Source organism: Carassius gibelio, chromosome A8 (assembly GCF_023724105.1).
Source record: "Carassius gibelio isolate Cgi1373 ecotype wild population from Czech Republic chromosome A8, carGib1.2-hapl.c, whole genome shotgun sequence".
Classification (NCBI taxonomy): domain Eukaryota; kingdom Metazoa; phylum Chordata; class Actinopteri; order Cypriniformes; family Cyprinidae; genus Carassius; species Carassius gibelio.
Genome location: NC_068378.1, coordinates 21,169,337 through 21,186,611, shown reverse-complemented (window position 1 = coordinate 21,186,611; position 17,275 = coordinate 21,169,337). Strand labels below are relative to the sequence as shown.

The following is a 17,275-nucleotide window of genomic DNA, read 5'->3' as shown; positions in this document are numbered from 1 at the left end:
TCGATTAATCGAGTAATCGGATAAAACGATTTGTGTGTGTTTTTGAACAAATAATGCATAACAAAAATTATGTGGCTGTAAAATGAACAAGCATTTGGCTTTTATTTCTCAACAGAGGTATTTATTTCCAAGTCCAAAAGTTTGGCTCCAAAAGTTAAGTGCCAAGTTGGCATTGCCAACAATTATAGAACAATGTACAGTTAAGTGAACTTACTGTAACATGTATAACATGTATTGTAAAACTAATATGAATATAAACTTAGTTTTTTGTCTTCTTAATACACAACATTACAAAAAAAGGATTGCACCTTCTGCAAATGTAGTTTAGTTAACCTGAGAACAAAAAATGAATATAAAATATCAAGCCAAACAGGTACACAATGTATAAAATGTATAAAAAAATTATGTAAATAAAACAATTATAAATAACTAGATAGTAAAGTTTGTTTTCAAACTTTAAGTTGGCTTGAAAAAGCCTGGCCAGAAAGTTAGAAAAATGTAGAAAGTTTGAAAAGCTTAAAAAGTTTTAAAAATGTAAAAGTTTGAAAAGTTAAGAAGTTTAAAAAAGAAAGTGATTAACATATTACTAGCATTATAAGCAAGTGACTACCATGTCGTTAGCATGATTAGCAAAGTTGTTAACATGTTTCTAGCATGTTGAGAGCATGATTTTAGCATGATTAGCATTTTGCTAGCATGTTTCTAGCATGTGACTAGCATGTTTCTAGCATGATTAGCATGTTGCTAGCATTTCGCTAACATTTTGCTAGCATGATTAGCATGTTGCTAGCATGTTTGTAGCATGATTAGCATGTTGTTAACATTTTAGTAGCATGATTAGCATGTGGCTAACATGTCTCTAGCATGATTTTCATGTTGCTAGCATTTTATTAACATGATTAGCAAGTGACTAGCATGTCGTTAGCATGTTTGTAGCATGATTAGCATTTTGCTAGCATTTTGCTAGCATGATTAGCATGTTGCTAGCATTCCACTAGCATGTTTGTAGAATGATTAGCATGTTGTTAACATTTCGCTAGCATTTTGTTAGCATGATTAGCATGTTGCTAATATGTTTGTAGCATGATTACTAGCATGTTTGTAGAATGCATGTCGCTAGCATGTTTGTAGCATTATTAGCATTTTGCTAACATGTTTCTAGTATGATTAGCATGTTGCTAGCATGTTGCTAGCATTTTTGTAGCATGATTAGCATGTTGTTAGCATGTAACTAACATTTTGCTAGCATGATTAGCATGTTGCTAGCATGTTTCTACCATGAATAGCATGTTGCTAGCATGTTTCTAGCATGATTAGCATGTGGCTAGCATGTTGTTAGCATGTTTCTAGCATGATTAGCATGTTTCTAGCATGTCGCTAACATTTTGCTAGCATGATTAGCATGTTGCTAGCATGTTTGTAGCATGATTAGCATGTTGCTTACATGTTTCTAGCATGATTAGCATGTGGCTAGCATGTTGTTAGCATGTTTCTAGCATGATTAGCATGTTGCTAGCATGTCGCTAACATTTTGCTAGCATGATTAGCATGTTGCTAGCATGTTTGTAGCATGATTAGCATGTTGTTAACATTTTAGTAGCATGATTAGCATGTGGCTAGCATGTCTCTAGCATGTTGTTAGCATGTTTCTAGCATGATTAGCATGTTGCTAGCATGTCGCTAACATTTTGCTAGCATGATTAGCATGTTGCTAGCATGTTTGTAGCATGATTAGCATGTTGCTAACATGTTTGTAGCATGATTAGCATGTTGCTAACATGTTTCTAGCATGATTATCATGTGGCTAGCATGTCTCTAGCATGTTGTTAGCATGTTTCTAGCATGATTAGCATGTTGCTAGCATGTCGCTAACATTTTGCTAGCATGATTAGCATGTTGCTAGCATGTTTGTAGCATGATTAGCATGTTGCTAACATGTTTGTAGCATGATTAGCATGTTGCTAACATGTTTCTAGCATGATTAGCATGTGGCTAGCATGTCTCTAGCATGTTGTTAGCATGTTTCTAGCATGATTAGCATGTTGCTAGCATGTCGCTAACATTTTGCTAGCATGATTAGCATGTTGCTAGCATGTTTGTAGCATGATTAGCATGTTGTTAACATTTTAGTAGCATGATAAGCATGTGGCTAGCATGTCTCTAGCATGATTTTCATGTTGCTAGCATTTTATTAACATGATTAGCAAGTGACTAGCATGTCGTTAGCATGTTTGTAGCATGATTAGCATGTTGCTAGTATGTCTCTAGCATGTTTTTAGAATGATTAGTATACAACTAGCATGTTGCTAGCATGATTAAAATGTGACTAGCATGTGGCTAGCATGGCTAGCAAGTGACTAACATGTTTCTATGCTAATCCAGGTAAAACCAGTTGATTCAGTTAGAAACCAGCTAAGACCAGCGTGACAGTGGCCAAAACTACTTTAAAACCATGTTAAAAGCATGTTTTTGACATGATTATCAAGTTACTAACATGTTGTTAACATGTTTCTATGATAATCGAGCTAAAACCAGTTGATTCAGTTAGAAACCAGCTAAGACCAGCTTGACAGTGGCCAAAACCACTTTAAACCATGTTAGAAGTATGTTTCTAGTCTGATTAGCAAGTTACTAGCATGTTATTAACATGTTTCTATGATAATCTAGTTAAAACCAGTTGATTCAGTAAAGAAAACCACCTAAAACCAGCTAAGACCAGCTAAAGCCAGCTTGACAGTGGCCAAAACCACTTTAAACCATGTTAGAAGTATGTTTCTAGTCTGATTATCAAGTTACTAACATGTTGTTAACATGTTTCTATGATAATCTAGCTAAAACCAGTTGATTCAGTAAAGAAAACCACCTAAAACCAGCTAAGACCAGCTAAAGCCAGCTTGACAGTGGCCAAAACCACTTTAAACCATGTTAGAAGTATGTTTCTAGACTGATTAGCAAATTACTAACATGTTGTTAATATGTTTTTATGATAATCTAGCTAAAACCAGTTGATTCATTAAAGAAAACCACCTTAAACCAGCTAAGACCAGCTAAAACCAGCTTGACAGTGGCCAAAACCACTTTAAACCATGTTAGAAGTATGTTACTAGTCTGATTAGCAAGTTACTAGCATGTTATTAACATGTTTCTATGATAATCTAGTTAAAACCAGTTGATTCAGTAAAGAAAACCACCTAAAACCAGCTAAGACCAGCTAAAGCCAGCTTGACAGTGGCCAAAACCACTTTAAACCATGTTAGAAGTATGTTTCTAGTCTGATTATCAAGTTACTAACATGTTGTTAACATGTTTCTATGATAATCTAGCTAAAACCAGTTGATTCAGTAAAGAAAACCACCTAAAACCAGCTAAGACCAGCTAAAGCCAGCTTGACAGTGGCCAAAACCACTTTAAACCATGTTAGAAGTATGTTTCTAGACTGATTAGCAAATTACTAACATGTTGTTAATATGTTTTTATGATAATCTAGCTAAAACCAGTTGATTCATTAAAGAAAACCACCTTAAACCAGCTAAGACCAGCTAAAACCAGCTTGACAGTGGCCAAAACCACTTTAAACCATGTTAGAAGTATGTTTCTAGTCTGATTAGCAAGTGACTAGCATGTCGTTAGCATGTTTGTAGCATGATTAGCATGTTGCTAGTATGTCTCTAGCATGTTTTTAGAATGATTAGTATACAACTAGCATGTTGCTAGCATGATTAAAATGTGACTAGCATGTGGCTAGCATGGCTAGCAAGTGACTAACATGTTTCTATGCTAATCCAGGTAAAACCAGTTGATTCAGTTAGAAACCAGCTAAGACCAGCGTGACAGTGGCCAAAACTACTTTAAAACCATGTTAAAAGCATGTTTTTGACATGATTATCAAGTTACTAACATGTTGTTAACATGTTTCTATGATAATCGAGCTAAAACCAGTTGATTCAGTTAGAAACCAGCTAAGACCAGCTTGACAGTGGCCAAAACCACTTTAAACCATGTTAGAAGTATGTTTCTAGTCTGATTAGCAAGTTACTAGCATGTTATTAACATGTTTCTATGATAATCTAGTTAAAACCAGTTGATTCAGTAAAGAAAACCACCTAAAACCAGCTAAGACCAGCTAAAGCCAGCTTGACAGTGGCCAAAACCACTTTAAACCATGTTAGAAGTATGTTTCTAGTCTGATTATCAAGTTACTAACATGTTGTTAACATGTTTCTATGATAATCTAGCTAAAACCAGTTGATTCAGTAAAGAAAACCACCTAAAACCAGCTAAGACCAGCTAAAGCCAGCTTGACAGTGGCCAAAACCACTTTAAACCATGTTAGAAGTATGTTTCTAGACTGATTAGCAAATTACTAACATGTTGTTAATATGTTTTTATGATAATCTAGCTAAAACCAGTTGATTCATTAAAGAAAACCACCTTAAACCAGCTAAGACCAGCTAAAACCAGCTTGACAGTGGCCAAAACCACTTTAAACCATGTTAGAAGTATGTTACTAGTCTGATTAGCAAGTTACTAGCATGTTATTAACATGTTTCTATGATAATCTAGTTAAAACCAGTTGATTCAGTAAAGAAAACCACCTAAAACCAGCTAAGACCAGCTAAAGCCAGCTTGACAGTGGCCAAAACCACTTTAAACCATGTTAGAAGTATGTTTCTAGTCTGATTATCAAGTTACTAACATGTTGTTAACATGTTTCTATGATAATCTAGCTAAAACCAGTTGATTCAGTAAAGAAAACCACCTAAAACCAGCTAAGACCAGCTAAAGCCAGCTTGACAGTGGCCAAAACCACTTTAAACCATGTTAGAAGTATGTTTCTAGACTGATTAGCAAATTACTAACATGTTGTTAATATGTTTTTATGATAATCTAGCTAAAACCAGTTGATTCATTAAAGAAAACCACCTTAAACCAGCTAAGACCAGCTAAAACCAGCTTGACAGTGGCCAAAACCACTTTAAACCATGTTAGAAGTATGTTTCTAGTCTGATTAGCAAGTGACTAGCATGTCGTTAGCATGTTTGTAGCATGATTAGCATGTTGCTAGTATGTCTCTAGCATGTTTTTAGAATGATTAGTATACAACTAGCATGTTGCTAGCATGATTAAAATGTGACTAGCATGTGGCTAGCATGGCTAGCAAGTGACTAACATGTTTCTATGCTAATCCAGGTAAAACCAGTTGATTCAGTTAGAAACCAGCTAAGACCAGCGTGACAGTGGCCAAAACTACTTTAAAACCATGTTAAAAGCATGTTTTTGACATGATTATCAAGTTACTAACATGTTGTTAACATGTTTCTATGATAATCGAGCTAAAACCAGTTGATTCAGTTAGAAACCAGCTAAGACCAGCTTGACAGTGGCCAAAACCACTTTAAACCATGTTAGAAGTATGTTTCTAGTCTGATTAGCAAGTTACTAGCATGTTATTAACATGTTTCTATGATAATCTAGTTAAAACCAGTTGATTCAGTAAAGAAAACCACCTAAAACCAGCTAAGACCAGCTAAAGCCAGCTTGACAGTGGCCAAAACCACTTTAAACCATGTTAGAAGTATGTTTCTAGTCTGATTATCAAGTTACTAACATGTTGTTAACATGTTTCTATGATAATCTAGCTAAAACCAGTTGATTCAGTAAAGAAAACCACCTAAAACCAGCTAAGACCAGCTAAAGCCAGCTTGACAGTGGCCAAAACCACTTTAAACCATGTTAGAAGTATGTTTCTAGACTGATTAGCAAATTACTAACATGTTGTTAATATGTTTTTATGATAATCTAGCTAAAACCAGTTGATTCATTAAAGAAAACCACCTTAAACCAGCTAAGACCAGCTAAAACCAGCTTGACAGTGGCCAAAACCACTTTAAACCATGTTAGAAGTATGTTTCTAGTCTGATTAGCAAGTTACTAACATGGCATTAACATGTTTCTATGATAATCTAGCTAAAACCAGTTGATTCAGTAAAGAAAACCACCTAAAACCAGCTAAGACCAGCTAAGGCCAGCGTGACAGTGGCCAAAACCACTTTAAAACTTGTTAGAAGTATGTTTCTAGTCTGATTAGTGAGTAACTAGCATGTTGTTAGCATGTTTCTATGCGAATCTGGCAAAAACCAGGTAAAAACAGTGGATTCAGTAAAAACCAGCTAAAACCCAGCTAAGACCAGCGTGAGAGTGGTCAAAACCACTTAAAAACCAGTTTGGGAGACTAGCCAAAACAACTGATCAGCTTAGGCTGGTTTTAGCTGTATTCTCAGTAGAGAGTTTTTAAGGTTTGCCCTGGTAGTAGACAGCTTAAATATATTATAAGCCTTATTTTTCAAAAGTTTGTACCCCCGCAATGAAAGTCTATGGGATTTAAGGTGGTTTTGGTAGTCTGGTTTACGAAAACCATAAGCAGAATCAGTTGGAAAAGATATAGCAACCCGAGTCAGACCAGTCTGAAGGTCTGACCCGAGTTTGGTGGTTCTAGCTTGAAAGCTCTAGGAGGAGATAGTGTTTAAAATTTGGCTCAGAAGAATAATAATAATAACTAGAATTAAAAGTTAGTGAACTAACTTTGATGTTGGCTTGGCCATCTTGGCCATGGAGCAAAAGAGCCAAAGTACTTGTGTGCCCAACATTGAGTTGCCCCGCTGCAAAATTAATACAAATAATAATGCCATAAAAAATACACCTGCAACAGTCTTTTTCCATGCTCCCTTGCTGTTTTATTTTTTTAATAAAAAGCCTGGGCTATGATAACAGCTATGACAGGGTTGTCTAGCTGGATGTGAAATAAGTCATGCCTATTTTTCTCGTGTATGTATTTCACAGTCCTGCCACCGTCGCATTGTGGGCAACGACACACAAGATTACTGAAACAATGCATTTTAAATCAAGGAGATCATAAGGGGTCCAAGCACAATGGTTTGTATAGATGATGCAGTTACACACTGTTTAAAATTGTTTAATTTGTACTGTATGTTCATTCTATTTATTTATTTGTGCTATTTACATAATGTTTACATTTTTTTAAGTTTGTTTTTGTTAATGTAAAATAGTACTGCATAGTCTTCACTGTAAGATAAAATACACAATCAAACCAAAATGTATTCAGACACCTTCAACATTTCTCACATAATCACAGTTTATTTAATTTGTACTGTATGTTCATTCTATTTATTTATTTGTGCTATTTACATAATGTTTACATTTTTTTAAGTTTGTTTTTGTTAATGTAAAATAGTACTGCATAGTCTTCACTGTAAGATAAAATACACAATCAAACCAAAATGTATTCAGACACCTTCAACATTTCTCACATAATCACAGTTTATTTGCTGTAGTTTAGAAACTGGTAATAATATATGACAATAACTCAGAACAAATTCATCTTGATAATTTCGGATAACTTTGATAAAAAGATATGTAATGGAATCAACCAAAACTTCAGACTGTCAGTATGACAATATTTACACAACTATCAATACTTTGTTGAACAGTTACCAAGCAAGAAATGCTTCATTTGGTTCAGTCTGTGGTGTGAAAAGGTTGCATTAACAATTAAAGAAAGAAACACTTAAGCAAAACATGGGCAGGTCCTTAATTATTATTTTTTTAAATCAATTTCACTGGTAGCCTACTGTATGAAGAATTAGTGGGTATAATATTTCACAGATCACTATTTTGCCATACTCACTTACATAAATGAACTAGTGGCCTGCACCCACTAGTAAAACAATTCTATCTGATTTTTGGATTGACTTTGGATAAATTCTTGTACTACAAGGTAATTCAGTCAAGAGCAGTGAGTGATTTACTTTCATTTTCATACATTAAAGACTCTGACAGCAGAGCTAGTAAATAAAGGCGCGGTCCCTTTAAGAGACAAACGCATCCATTATGATGATACACATCCGATTTTTTTTTTTGCAAATCTTTACTTTCACTTAAGACATAACCACATACTTATTCGAACACACTTTCCAACACGGGTATTTCGACATATTTTGTATGTATTTGTTGTCGGTACAAAAGCAAGAAGACTTTGAGACGCGTCTCTGCTTGCTCCCTGAACACCAGAACACCGCGCTGCTGAATTGAGCTCTTTTGCTTTTCGCTCTTTTTTCTGTTTATTTAAACTGCGATTTGAATTTGTTCGTTCAGGTCCAGGAGGAAGTGAACGTCCTGAACGACAGCTCTGTTCAGTGTTGCTGTCCCTGTCCGCGATACGCGCGGCTCTCTCTCGTGCACACGCGCCATCAGCTGCTCAGTTCAGTTTCCCGCAGCGCGGGGCTGAAGCGCGAGCTCACTGTGACGTTCCGCCTGATGATTCAGTTAGAAACCAGCTAAGACCAGCGTGACAGTGGCCAAAACTACTTTAAAACCATTTAATATATTATTCTAATTGTTTTGTGCCGTTTCGCTGCAGTGTTTTACTCGTGCACACGCGCCATCAGCTGCTCAGTTGTTTCCCGCAGCGCGGGGCTGAAGCGCGAGCTCACTGTGACGTTCCGCCTGATGATTCAGTTAGAAACCAGCTAAGACCAGCGTGACAGTGGCCAAAACTACTTTAAAACCATTTAATATATTATTCAAATTGTTTTGTGCCGTTTCGCTGCAGTGTTTTAATGTGAAAGGCTGTAAATGTGGACTTCAAGTGTTCAGAGAAATACATCGCCAGCTCGCGAGCAGTTGGCTGCCGCGAATATATCATGTTATTACTTTAAATAGTTCAGAAACATCTCAATTTAGCTCTTGGTGTGTTCTAACGTGTGGATTGCGTGCAATAGCGTTTTTAAAATGTCTTAAATAGGAATGAATTCGCTTGTTGTCAGCTCCGTGTAGACAGCCTGAGCTGAGCAGCAGCGATTCTTCTCTCGTCTGACTGCTCCCCTCCCCTAAATCTCATTGCAACTGTAGGGGCGCAATTTTTCTCAGACAATTTTTACATTTAAAAATTAATTAAAAAAAAACTTTAAGTCTGATCCGTCTGAAAAGATATAGCAACCAGCACCGCTCTTTCCCGCAGGTGTCTGCCGAGTTTGGGGCTTGTGGCTTTAAAGCCCTAGGAGGAGTAGCGTTTAGAATTTCTGTCAGAAAAATAATAATAAGAAAAAGAGGAAAAAGAAGAAGTTTAAATAGCATAACAGTATGTTGGCTTGTTGCCAAGCCAACATAATAATAATAAGATTAAATAGTAGATCAGTAAGTTGGCTTTTTCAAGCCAACTTAATAAGCTGTAATCTCAAAACAAACATCAAAATGTACGTGTGTGTGCGTGCGTGCGTGTCCCTGCTAACACACGACGTAACAGTTACGTAACGTACTGGTAATTTTTGGTAATTCCATGACTTACCAATTGACAACGTAACTACGACGTCGCATTCCCGTAATTTTATTACCATCACATTACCAACTCGCAACGTCGTCAGTACGTCCTTCCAACGTGACCAGATAACCAAGAACGTCCCAGACAGGTCCTCTGTTGGTAATATATTGGTAACTTCATGACTTACTGGCAACGTAACTACAACGTCGTATGCACGTAATATCATTACAATATTTTTTGTACGTTCTTTATATGCTCTCTGAGTATAGAGCTATTTAAAAAGTGTGATTAAACTTCAGACACAAGATTAAACGTTCCTTAAAGATAAAATATGTTTATTTTCAACAAGTCAGAATATGGACATGCTTTTAAGCTTTTAATGACGTGACATAGAGTCGCGCGCTTCCACAACTGACGCACCGCGCGCACAGTATTGACAAGAAAAGAGTTGTGAAACTTTCTATCTCGTATGGAGTTATAACGTGAAATAATGACACAGACTGGCTCATCATCTCATCTGCAGCAGAGACTGTTGTATCAGAAGGACAGCGCGTTTGTTTGACGCACTTTTCACTTCAACTGTGTCTGACAGGAGAATTTAGCTTTCTGAGGCGAGTCTTACAATTTATAATAAATAAGTGGGTTGATAAAATGTATAAAACAAAGTAAAAACAAAAGTCTAACGTCGCTAAAACCTTTTTTTATTATTTTATTGTTTTTATTGGCCTTCTAGCCGTTGAGTTACCATGGCAACCGCGTACACATCAGCTGCTGGAGAGGAGAGGACTCGTCTGACATTTTTTCTGTTTCTCGTCTGTTATACCAAAGAAAAGACCAACAACTGCGACAGATTTGTTAAGTAACACGTTAATATTATCCACAGTCTACTTTAAGTACTTTTTATTAATATTTATACCTCTGTGATTATGGTATTTTTCTTGAAATGTCTGCTATCAAGTATTACGCTAGCATAGAAACATAATTAACGTTATAGCATAATAGATTTGAGCTCTTATTAATGAAAGTTTGGGCTTTTAATTACATCTTATGCGTAAAGGATCGGTTTTGATTGCTTTGTAAATGTTTTTGATGGTAATTTGTCAATAGATAAATGAAGTAAAGTTAAGCTAATTAATTTAACCTAAAAGTCTGCACTGTAGAGTCTATCAGTGACGTCACTTGCGGTCTAAAATGGGCTGAAACTATTTCAAACCACTGTTTCAAGCTTGTTCTGATTTATCATTGTAAACAAATATTGATAAAACATTTTTTACAGTGATTTCAGGAGTGTCTTAAAAACCCTCTAAAACAGAAGGGAAGTTCCAAGAAAATGTCTAATGGGAGCTGCTGACAGAGATAGAAAACACAGGTGATCCGAGAGAGCTTATTAAATAACTTCATATTTATTTTTTACAATATATCATCATGCATCTTTAAAATCTAAACATGTGAATTCCGGTATCTTAAGATGTTTTTGTATGTTTTCCATATTACTTTTTTTTCTTTTCTGCATTTCCCCTCACTAGTTTGTTTATTTCTAATAAGGAGCTGGAGGCCGTGAAGAAACAGTTCCACGATATCGTGGAGAAGCAGGCCCAGATGAGCAAGTGGAGAGCTGTGCTGGAAATATTCAGGGGTTGATGCTCATAAGTCCAGGGTAAGTATACAGCTAACCCTCCTACCACCTCTACTCTGTGTGGTTCTCTGCAAAGGCCCGGTGTACCCAAGACACGATCTTCCCAGCTGTCCTTCACCGTATTTAACAGTGTAAGACATGAACCAGGCCCTGGGCGACGACCTCTCTCCATCCACCGCCTCCGGTCTTCAGGATCTCCACCAGAACCCGATTCGCTCCACTTGGTGAGACAGAACACAACGTTGTGATCATCGGAGACTCCATCATCCGGCACGTTCGTGCTATGTTAGCTGAAGGTAAAGTCCACACTCACTGCTTCCCTGGTGCTCATGTTCTTGATATTTCTACACAGATTCCCGTGATCCTGAAGGGTGAGGGGAGCATCGGAGTGGAAATGCTTCACGCCGGCGTTAACGACACAATGCTGCGGCAGACGGAGACACTGAAGAGAGACTTCAGGAGCCTGATCGAGACGGTGCACAGCACATCACCTGCATGATGATCATCGTGTCAGGACCACTTCCCATATATAGACGAGGACATGAAAGGTTCAGCAGACTTTTTGCTTTAAACGAATGGTTATTGTCATGGTGTAAAGAACAGAAACTGCTTTTTGTTAATAATTGGGATCTTTTCTGGGAGCGTCCTAGGCTTTTTAGATCTCCTGTTGGACAACATCTCCAGGACACGTCGCTCCATATGACTAGTAAGCCAATTCTCAAATAACTGCTATGATGAATTTTGTTCTACACGCTCAAATAGAAGTACTTGTGCTGTCCAATCAATAAAGATTGTGTTTGTTCCAGTGTTAATTTTGATAGGCATTTTTGATTTAGCATTAGTCTAAACTCCACCAAACTACTGTTATAAGCATGAGCCCCATCAGACTGGTCGTGTCGGAGGTGTTTTTTTTAAAGAAATCCTCAATGATAAAATCAATATTTCATTTTTCTCTAATCCTTTTTCGTTGAACATGCATTTTCACATCAATTTATTAAAAGTAAAAAAAAAAAAAAAAAACATGTTTAGGGCCCTATGAAATGTTTATTTTTTTTCCCCAGCATATTATTTTTTATTATTATTGTTAACAAATTCTGTATTTTAGCATGTCTAACTATTTGAATGCATAACACAACTTAATTTATTCATTTTATTTTTTTCTTAAAGGTAGCCTTACTGATATAGATATCATACCTCAAAGTGTAGTTACTGACCACTTCCTTGTATCGTGCATGCTGCATATTACTGAGATTAACTATATTTCCAAAATGAGCATTATGAATGTAAGATCCTTACATTACATTTATAACAATCATTGTTAATGTTTGAATTGTATTTCAGGGCAGTTTGTGAAGACAGATAATAATTCTATAATAATAATAATAATAATTCTTTACATTTATATAGCGCTTTTTTTCTAGACACTCAAAGCGCTTACATAGTCAGGGGGTATCTCCTCATCCACCACCAGTGTGCAGCATCCACCTGGATGATGCGACGGCAGCCATAGTGCGCCAGAACGCCCACCACACACCAGCTTACTGGTGGAGAGGAGACAGAGTGATGAAGCCAATCAGCAGATATGGGGATTGTTAGGAGGCCATGATGGTCAGAGGCCAATGGGCGAATTTAGCCAGGATGCCGAGGTCACACCTCTACTCTTTACGAAAGACATCCTGGGATTTTTAATGACCACAGAGAGTCAGGACCTCGGTTTAACGTCTCATCCGAAGGACGGTGCTTGTTGACAGTATAGTGTCCCCATCACTACACTGGGGCGCTAGGACCCACACAGACCACAGGGTGAGCACCCCCTGCTGGCCTCACTAGCACCTCTTCCAGCAGCAACCTAGTTTTCTCAGGAGGTCTCCCATCCAGGTACTGACCAGGCTCAGCCCTGCTTAGCTTCAGTGGGCAACCGGTCTTGGGCTCCAGGGTGATATAAGTCAGATAAGTCAGTTCCAGATCCACCCTCCACACCAGACCTCTCTCTCACGAGGATTGCTGTCTACTAGCATATTGTGTTCTTCAGCTCTTCAGACTTCGGGGGATGCAGATATTACTCAGGGACACGAACACTTGAATATTGAAAGAATAGAGAAAGTAAGATATATTATATATATATTTAGATATATTTTTGTGGCAGTGTGTACTGGCCATAATGCTGTATGATAGGTGTGAGATTCATTAAACTTGATTTGGTATAATACATCTGTTCATAAGCTATTGCATATTATTTTCAATGAATTATTTGTAGTGGTTTGGTTAAGGGTGTGATTAGCTGATGTATTATTGTGGGAGCTTGTGATTAGTTGATGAATGTGTGCATTGTTAATGATAATATTTAAATGCAATGTGCTGAGTGCTTACTAAGACTTGCATGTTTGTGCATAATGTTTTGACCCTGGATGCTTACAGAAGGGTATAGATATTTAAATATATGGAAATGTATTTATTATTAATATATCTCAATCTATGTGCTTCTGTTTGGGCTGAATGCTTTCATTCATATGTCGCTGTATATCCTGTTTTTATTAATAATCTTGGGTGTATTATTGTTCATATTTGCTTGTTAATAAATTAACTGAATTCATTTTGAGTATTCATCATTCACAGCTGCTGAAACATCCTTTTAAATTAGTTTGGGCATATGAGGACATAAATTAGGTTCAATTGCTGCATGTCCGCCCATAGAATAATTATAAAAAAATGACCAACTGATTACCAGCACACGACCACCGACGCGACGTTGCCACGACGTCGCAGTTACTTACTGGCAACGTCACAAAGTTACGTTGTGGCGACGTATACGCACCTTTCACTTTTCCGGTTGCCACGACGTAACTAGTTACGTCGCCACGACGAAACTTTGGTCACCAGATTACGTCGCAGTTACGTAACAGTTACGTAATGTTGTTAGTTTGTGTGTGTGTGAAGGGGTTCTTTTTTTAGGCTATACTCTCTTGCAATTGAACGTGATAGTTACGTTTACTACTTTAAAACGTCATCAAAGTTAAACATCATATCTAGTCAAACCGCATCACGACATCGCTACAAATGCAGTATGGGATTAAAATCAGCGAACATCAATAGGCTTAGACTACGTTAACTTACCTTGTTTCAGCGATGCTTGGTGAAACAGCATAGAGTGGATGTCTTCTGTTCAGATGCTGAATCATGGAAGATGTGCTGTTGTGGTATGCCAGCTCTATTTTGCAGTAGAGACACTGCACCTTGTTCTCTTATTTATTAAGTGTGTAATGATCCCACACTTTAGACAATTTCTGCCGTTTATTTATAGATCTATTCTCCGCCATCGCGCCAACTAAATTCAAAAGGTCCGTGTGAATAAACGGTCCGTGTGACACAGTCAAATCCCTGCGCCGCGCGTATAGTGCGCGTCATAGGAATTTAACGAGGCTTCGAGGCAGAGTTTTTGCCTCGAGGAATTTTTGTAATCGAGTAACTCGAGGAATCGTCTCAGCCCTAATATTTATATATATATATATATATATATATATATATATATATATATATATATATATATATATATATATATATATATATATATATATATATGTATGTATGTATATATATGTATATGTATATATATATATATATATATATATATATATATATGTGTGTGTGTGTATATATATATATGTATATATATATATATATATATATATACATGCACATATACATAAACATATATATATATATATATATATATATATATATATATATATATATATATATATATATATATATATATATATAATAGAGGTGGGCATAGATTAATTTTTTTAATCTAGATTAATCTCACTGTGATCTTGAAATTAATCTAGATTAATCTAGATTAATCTAGATTAAAATGGCTCATTCGAATTCTGCCGAAGGCATTCAGAATGTGTGTTACCCAAATAAAATTGACAAACAGTAAGTCTTTGAGAAGGGGTTTATCAAGCTAGGTGGTGCATTAGGAAAGGGGCTCATCTCCTGTTTCCAGAATACATCACAAAGTGCTTGAGAAAGCTGTAAACTAATTCCACATGGCACAAGGTGCAAACAACATTACTCCTGTTTCACACCAATGTTTAAGTTTTTTTTTTCAAGTTTGTAGGTGTCAAGGTACAGAAACCAAATAATAGCACTGGATAGTCTTCAATGTAAAAATGAAATATACAATCAAACCTACATTTATTCAGACACCTTAAACATTTCTCACATTATTACAGTTTTGCTATATATATCAAAAATTATATCTGGTTTCTGAATAATTTTTGGTTTGACTGTTAAAAATACAAAGAAATTCAGTCAAGAGCAGTGAGTGATTTTCATTTTCTTGGATTAAAGGTGCCATCTGTAATGTTTGGCAAAAAAAATCAAGTCATACTCCACATTCCATACCAGATGGGGGCAATATGCCTCAATAAAGTGAATTGGTCTACTCTAGAGTAACAAACGAGAAATGGCATAGTCTCTATGCTCCGCCCCTACTTTCACAACAACACTACAGCCATAGCCGAAGCCTAACTGTGCGTTCACACCGCCGGCGTCTAGAGCGTCAAAAATCGCTCTTGCCGCTCTGCTCACAACGCTGCGGAAAGATTTGTGAGCGCTCAGACGCTCTAACGTAGATCGAATGCTTATTTTGTATTTAAAGCGGCCGCAAAGCAAACAAGCTTGTTGATCTCGTGCAGACTAACCACAAGGAGTTATAAGTTAACCTCATTAAATATTGTTGTGGACGAAATATTATGATCCTTTACTTAAAATGAACAATCTTAGACACCTTGGTCCACGTATCACTTTTAATTTATTTTTTATGTCCTTTTATGTTTCCGTACGCAAACAGGGACACATCATAGATTAATACAAACACTAAACAGCAATAATCAACCTGTCCTTTATTCTGCTTGGGAGCTAATGTGCCAACTCTCAAGCATTCACCGTGAGACACACGCAATTGACTCTTTTCACACGCTTTCACACCACACATCAATTTTTTCACGCACAGAAAAACCAAGAAGCAAACAGGACACGGAGACCAAAAGAATAGACAGAGCAGGTTAGTTATGACATAATAAAATGGGTAACGTTAAGTTATAGCTAGCTAATTATCAAACGCAGCCACGGTTAGCCATCGCTAACATTAGCACGTTTATCGAACAGCCTTCGATACATTTCTATGTTATAACTTCCCGAAAACAAATACACAAACATATAAAACAAACTTCTAGCGAAATACTAACAGCATCTAACTTACCAATCGAAAAGAAATGTTGCAAGTTTAGAGTCGAACCTCATTTCTTTCAGGTCCATCAGTTGTCTCCAGCGATTAAAAGCAGTGCCGATGTGTACTCTGGTTCGGCTCCTTTTCTTATCGGATTTGATTTGTGATTCCGAGCGCGGTTGTTTCCCTGTAGCGGGTGGTGGTCTCTTGCCAAGGGCTTGAGCCATAATTTCTCTCTCTTCCCTGAACTGAAATGAAGTACTGTGCTGTACTTTCCACATGATTGACATCAGGTTCAGGCACGCCCACAAGACGTGCGAGTTATTCGTGTATTGCAGGTTGGCTGGTGGTTATGTTGCCTGCATGTATGTATTTGTCGGCACAAGAGCCAAAATAAGCAAATTCGATGTTCTAGTGTTTTGAGACGCCTTTCTCTGCGCGAGCCCTGAACACCAGAACACCGTGGTGTTGAATCGGGCTCTTTCACATCTTTTTGTTTGTTCAAACTGCGATTTGCATTTGTTCGTTCGGGTGCAGGAGGAACTTCGAGGTGAACTTCGCAGACGAGAGCTCGCTTCAGTGTCGCTGTCGTGATACGCGGCTCTCTCTCTCATGCGCACCTAACGGAACGCGCTACTCTTTTCAGCTTTTCCGCATCTAGTTTTTGGATGCTATAATGTTTAAATCGACAAGCGGTACGTCTTAACAACACGTGAGAAAGATAAGCTTTTGTGACGATGCGCAGCAGTGGCCCGTCAACTGTCCTGAGCATCTTTTTAGGCTGTCCTCAGCGAGTCAGTTATATAAAATATCAAGGTGAAAGTAATCATAGCTTGCTTAGTAAAGACCCAGCTCCCAACCCAACTTTGAGAATAGATTAACGGCGATATTTTTTTTTATCGCATTCGTTAACGCATTCGATTAATTTGAAATATTTAACGCGTTAAAAAAAAATAACGCAATTAACGCGGTTGCAGTTTTTTTTATTTCCAGTTGTGGCCTATGTGTGTTCAACGTGCAAAGAAATATGGATAAGACCAAGGAAGGACTTTTAGACGGAAAGTTT

At 37.1% G+C, this 17,275-nt stretch overlaps 2 long non-coding RNA genes across 14 annotated transcripts; one reads left to right on the top strand and one right to left on the bottom strand.

Moving 5' to 3' along the window:
• Positions 1-1,781: 1,781 nt before the first annotated feature.
• LOC128018850 (uncharacterized) lies at positions 1,782-6,314 on the bottom strand. 12 transcript variants are annotated; one of them, XR_008185001.1, is made up of 6 exons: positions 6,000-6,314; positions 5,508-5,671; positions 4,596-4,923; positions 4,104-4,431; positions 3,192-3,519; positions 1,783-3,027 (listed from the first exon to the last, which is right to left on the bottom strand). It is a non-coding gene; the product is annotated as an uncharacterized LOC128018850 (long non-coding RNA). The 12 variants fall into 12 exon arrangements; XR_008185005.1 differs by lacking the exon at positions 6,000-6,314 and adding an exon at positions 5,836-5,865; XR_008184999.1 differs by lacking the exon at positions 6,000-6,314 and having other exon boundaries at positions 1,782-3,027; positions 4,268-4,431; positions 5,508-5,860.
• A 2,989-nt stretch (positions 6,315-9,303) lies between these two features.
• Positions 9,304-12,337, top strand: LOC128018852 (uncharacterized). 2 transcript variants are annotated; one of them, XR_008185008.1, is made up of 3 exons: positions 9,304-10,706; positions 10,864-11,679; positions 12,315-12,337. It is a non-coding gene; the product is annotated as an uncharacterized LOC128018852 (long non-coding RNA). The 2 variants fall into 2 exon arrangements; XR_008185007.1 differs by lacking the exon at positions 12,315-12,337 and having other exon boundaries at positions 9,304-10,191; positions 10,614-10,706; positions 10,864-11,850.
• Positions 12,338-17,275: the final 4,938 nt, after the last annotated feature.